Genomic DNA, 6,087 nt, shown 5'->3' with positions numbered 1-6,087 from the left:
TCACCTTCGTATTTTCTTCGCGATAAACCCCAATCCCTTTCCAAGTTACTTTTCTTTCCCTTTACATTAAAAATCTGTAGGATTTATTCTAAGACTCCTGGAAGTTTAGCACGGCTTTTTATACGAGGCCAAGGGTAAACCCTTGAAAATGTGAAAACATTGAACAAGGTACAAGACTTTCGTTTGTAACTTTCTCAGGAAAAATTACAAATTTGAGATGAACATTAAGAAAGTGGCGCAGAGCTATTTACTGATTTTAATCCAATAACAACCTTTCACTCAGTCGAGCTAGTAAATGTTTTCAATGTTTGGTTTTTCGTCAGTGGCAAGTCTCAACCTGTATCCCTCGAACATATTAGTAGATCTATTTTAAAGCTATTTTTGGTGAAATGAACCCTCTCTCCCCATCTTATCTTCCTCTAGTAAACCGGATACTTTTGTGAGAGTCGGGGCAAATTTAAGCTAATCAAAACATTGTTTTATTTACTGAAATGAGAAGAATTAATTCGTTGCTGGGTATGTTTCAACACGTCGATGAAGGTCCAGTAATCAATATTCAAACACGTCCCCTTTTCGAAATTCTTCAAATTGTGGATCGCATTCATTATACGAGAGTTACAGCTTTATCTGATAACGTAAAGAAGATGAATATTTTCTAAAGATATCTCCATAAGCGAAAACAGATCTTTAGCAGGATGTAAGATAATTTAACATGATGTAATACCTTAATGAAGCCTTTTCTTATGAAGTATCCCCGTTACGCCCAAGGCCGCCTGGTTAATTCGTAATTTGTAACTAATGTATTTACCCTTAAAAGTTTGGCACTCCGTCAAAGGGGTCTATAGATAGGCCAATAAAAAGGGAAAATTTTCTCCTCACTACCACACAGTAAAAAATGAGATCAAAGGTTTGTAATTAGGTGATTTCAAGGGGAAGTCCTGATTGGTGCAGCAACCATATGCTGCACCGCCACATATGCATTTCCAAATCTGAGATTCATGACACAAACATATAGGATACATGATAGTGATATTTCCCATCTAAATGAAAGAAACAAGCCGACAATTAAATAATCTAGCTGAGCACTCTTAAATTATTCGATGCTGTGGATCATGCAACAATATGTATCATGTAGCTACGTGATGTCCATTGCCCTTCAGATCAAAATAAAAATCGCAAACAGATGAAATGAAACGTACACCAGGTAAATGAGTTTTTGCCAGTAACAGGTTTGTACTTGTCCCACTTAAAATATCACATTGCAGAGTGCGTTCACGTGAAGGTTTCAATTTGCGAGATATTTCCTCTTTACCTTCTTTTCCCCTGCTTGAGTTGAATGTCGATTTGAACCAATCAAAACGCTGTTCTAAGTTCTAATATAAGGACCTGATCTCACTGGCCAACGCCATTTTGTGAAGCATAGCTTGGAAGAATGACTCGGTTAACCGTCTTGATCATAGTTTTGTTCCTCCGTGGAAATATCTGTTTGGCCGCAAAAGGTAAGACTGTATTGGTGCTGCAAAGCATAATAAGCTAAACGTATTTAAAACACATTTGCTGCAGCGTATCATTCAGAGTAATTTACATGGTGACTTCTAAAAACTTCGGTTAAATTTAATTGTCTGAGTTTATTTCTCCGACTTAGCTTTCATTTTCAATCCCCCTTTTTGAACTTTGTGGAATTTCTCCCTTTACAAAAAGCCGGAGCAGGAAAAACTTCAGGGCAAAGCCCCCCATTTTATCCCCTGAAAGTTTTGCTGAAGAAATGGTCTTCATTTAACCGCCACTATTGAGCTTTTAACCTCGTTTAAGTCTTGTTACCCTTCATGCTAAATCAGCTTCCAAACGATTCAGGAAGTAAGTGCCATAGTCCTTTTTCTATCTCTCGGTTTATCTGCAATATCATGCTTAAAAATTCCTTAGAACCTAGGCCAGCCGGTCAGAGTTTGCATTTTCGGTGGTTTAAACCAGGAGATTGTCCTAAGGTTAAGGAGAAGATTCTTGGTGGCAATGAAAACTCGCCCCTTTTTTCGAAATTTGCCATCGTGGGCCTAACAACTTTAAGGCGCCTTCACTTCGGGCCAAATCAGGTTGATAACATCATTCTTTCCTTTTAAGATAAATGTGCGAGGTACTCTTATGCAAAAATAAAAAAAGCACTTCTATAGTCTCGCTCTATGCCTGCTTAATAGCATTCGAAGCGTTTTGTTACCTTTGCAATTAATGTCCAAAGGACGTCTTTCAACGAAACGTAATAGTTTAGCTGGCTAGAGCTCGAGCTCGGTTTTATTCTTGCCCTTCAGGGTCGATTTCAAAACCCGACCCTTGGATTTGGCGATTCGTTTGATATCAACTTTCTATCAATGGATATATCTTTAAAAACAGAAAGGAAACCTTTGTTCTAAAAGTATCACCGCATAGCTAGCATGATTAACTTTTCATATTTCTATCGATGGAAAGACTTGCCATGTAACCAGACAGGCAAGCACAAACCTGTCGCATAATTTGTCCTACTTCACCTGATCAGGTCATAAAGTGTCATTTGGACACATTTTTCGAATCGCAGTGCATGGAATAGTCGTCACGCAAAAGTAAAACTGTACTCAATCAATTTCGGGATTTTTTTAGAAAACCGTAATGATGTACTTTTCCTTACCTTAAGGTCTTCCCCTCCAAACTGGTAGGCTTAACATTTCCCAAAATCTGCAAGATTGGAGCTGCAGCAGTGGATGTTCACCCCCCTCAATATTGTGTTGTGTTCTGTTGTAAGGTAAGCAAGAAGCGCCTTTATTAAGAGCACTAAAGAACTAGGGCAAACACTCGACTACGTCTAGTGATCCCAACACTTCTTTCGTGTCATAGCTGTTTCCTCACCACTTTAGACAGAACAGAGTACAGTGGAGCCCCTTTTATTTGTTAAATACAACCCTACACGCTTTGTATCAAGAGTAAGGGGGTACCATTCTTCCATTCTGAAAGGTTTTACACAATCAGCAATACTGGCAAATAACAACAATCACCTGAGCACCTTAAGTTACTGGTTAAACCCTGTAGTGAAGAGCCATTCCTCTCACTGGAAGAGAAGTTGGCGGGCATCAGTGGCCGGTTGGCGTGCCGGAACCTTCCACTATTTGTGTGACAACAAAGGACCAACAGTGACCATTGTCCGTGTGGGAAAATACATCTTTGGTGGATACATAGGCTTATCATTGAGTAGGTGTGTGGTTGATTGAGTTTGCTTGCCTTTTCTCCTCCATGACTACAAAATTGAAATCTGAGAGTACGTCTGGTTTCTAATTAAAAAAAAACAAACAAAACAAAACAGCACAATGTGGTCCACGGCATAATTGATCAGGAACGCGTGTCATATACATGTAATATACACTTATTATGCCCTTATATGCGAGTGCTTTCTAGGCTTAGGTTTTTAACGAGTCTCTTTTACTACATAACTGCGAAAAACGAATTGCCCTCGAAGATTCATTTCACTAATTTGTTACTCAAGCACAACGCGAGCAAAGTGCGAAAGAAGCGAAAGATATGTTCAGACAGGGTTTTGTGCCTTTGCACGGGTAGTTGAAACCTGCACGAAATTTCGACAGCGGCTGGGGAATTTAGGGTTTTCTGAAATTTCGAATAAAGGAAAACGAAACGGAAGCTTCCAACATCATATAAAAGATAAGTTTTCCTCCGGACTTTGTTGGACCTAATAGGGAGAAACTCGATTTTCCGCCTCTGAGGCGATTCAGACTAACGGTCTCAGCAAAATTTCCACAATACCACTTACGAATGTTTTACAGTGATTGATGTCAATGGTTTCATAAATCTGATTTAAAATCAACGCACACCGCATTGGAATAAATGCCGCCCCTTGAATCTTCACCGCTTGGGAAGCGTTAGAATTTAACTAGCGCCGCAGCATCGAGTAAAAGGAATACTTACAGTAACTCAGTGTGGTAAATTTGGAAAGTTAATGACTCATGATATGATATTTTGTGCACAGCTGATATAATAAATATTGCTAAATCTTATGAGCCTTTCTAAAAATTTTAAATGTGTGTGAAGTGGAGATTATTTCTCTCCCTTGAAAAGGATCGACAGTTGAATTCTTACTGACTTATTATGCAGCTTCTAGTTGCGGATACCAGTACACATCGCGCGCCTTTCTGTTTTCATTGGTTAACAAGCCAGGCTGGGGACCCGTAAAACTAACTCAACAAGGCCGGTATACTCTCTGAGGACATATTCCATATACCCTTGTACTAGCTATGGACCCTCTTTTGGTGGAGGGCGCGATCTTCACATTGCTAGACACGCCTCATCCTACAGAAACTCTTCTTCAAACCTTGGACACACGTACAGTCCACCATCTGGCCACAGTTATGGCAGCGCCTTCGCCCAATCATTCCTGGCAGGAAGTTACAAATTTCAACCTCATGAAATTGAAGTGTTTTATGAAACTACTTAACACACCTGTGGAATCAAGTGTCATAAGAATTCAGGATTTAAATGTTTTCTTTGTAGACACCTCCTCACTTTTTTAAGGCATGCTATTAACGTAGATTTATAACATGATCATGAAGAAGTCATGAAAGTAAAGAAATAGTTCAAAGTATCCGTTGTAAAAATGTTTGCATTGGTGGAGATTTGAGTTGGCCATCGCTTTTCCTTCCGAGCCTTCCTGGGTCAATCGACATTCACCTAACTTACTTCTGCTCTCCAGAACCGTAGGTTTTCCATAGCTTTTCTTGTAACTAGGGAATGCACGGCGAACGCTCCAGGAGGGTTAGTCATGTTGATGTGAATTTCGCAATGTGACTTCCATTCATGTGAGATTAGTTCAGAATTGACAGAAAAAGAAAATTCTTTGAGGCCTCGTGAAATATCCTTATTGGCATAATTCGAGTGAATAAAACAGATTTGGAAGGTAAATGCATCGCCACCTTGTGAAATCCCGAATCGAGGAGTTAGGAAGAGTAAACGACCAAGGTCTTAATCAAACCCTGTACGCACGAATATCAGTAGGCAGATTATTCATACTGTCCTCTATATACTTCCTGAGAGCTTCTTTATTCAGGGGTGATATTGTAAGGAGAAAATAGATCCTAGTCACTTAAAGAGATTGACGGGAAAACTTCAAAGATGACTTAAAAATAAATTATTTTGTTATCATATGGTGATGAAACCCTTGGTCTTGCCAATAAGCCCTAAACTGCCTCTTCGATCCGGTTTGAATCCTCTTTCCCCTCTACTTAAATTAATGAATTTGGATATAACACGAAGGCCCTTAAAGGATTGGAACCACTTTGGAGGTGGCTAAAGACAAATCCTTGGAAATATGATAAAAATCTGCTCGTCTCCTTACGGATGCAAACACATCGAATCGCGATTTTTACAACGATTATTACTGAGGAAAGCTTCTCTCTTCCGAGTCAAACTGGAGATATTTTACAGAAGTTCTCCCAGACAAATAGAAAAACCTACTGGGTTTATTTACAATTTGCACTACTCTGTGAATCAGGCAGCATTGTGTCTTGATCGTGCAGCTACGTGATGTTACTGCCCTCTGGGTCAAAATCAAACACAATGAGAAGCCTTACATTGAACAAAGATGAGCCAGAAGAAAAACAATGATGACCAAAATTACAAAACTATTCATAGCTTATGAATTTGAAAAACCTAAGCGGCTTATATTTGTTCCTTTTTTTTTTTTTTCCAAAGTTTTAATACAAGTTAATCCGGCCCCTCCGTTCTTAATTACCTTCATGGCACGGACACGCACACCATAAACTGTAGTTTTGAATTGATCATTGCCAAATCATAATCAAAAGCGACCAGTTTAATTACTTTAATCCAACATCAGTCTTTCCTTATTTCAAATAAACGAGTACGTTACCTGCCGGTTACTTTTAAATGTCTCATTACCAAGTAAAAAAAAAAAAAAAGAAACAAAAAAAAAAAGCAAAAGCTACAGTTATTGAAAAAAAAAATCCCTGTTTTACTTCCTCTAGTTTCCATTGAGACAAATGTTGCCTTTGCACGGAAAGGAAAAAATTCAGACAAAACTTAAAGAAGGTAAATTGACCG

At 38.8% G+C, this 6,087-nt stretch overlaps 1 pseudogene; it reads left to right on the top strand.

The window, feature by feature from the left end:
* The first annotated feature begins 895 nt into the window (after positions 1-895).
* On the top strand, positions 896-4,500 carry LOC148740525 (uncharacterized; annotated as a pseudogene).
* The last annotated feature ends 1,587 nt before the right edge of the window (positions 4,501-6,087 follow it).

This window comes from Stylophora pistillata, chromosome 2 (assembly GCF_964205215.1).
Source record: "Stylophora pistillata chromosome 2, jaStyPist1.2, whole genome shotgun sequence".
NCBI lineage: Eukaryota > Metazoa > Cnidaria > Anthozoa > Scleractinia > Pocilloporidae > Stylophora > Stylophora pistillata.
Note: the sequence above shows the minus strand (reverse complement) of the source record. Positions and strands in the feature narration are given on the sequence as shown.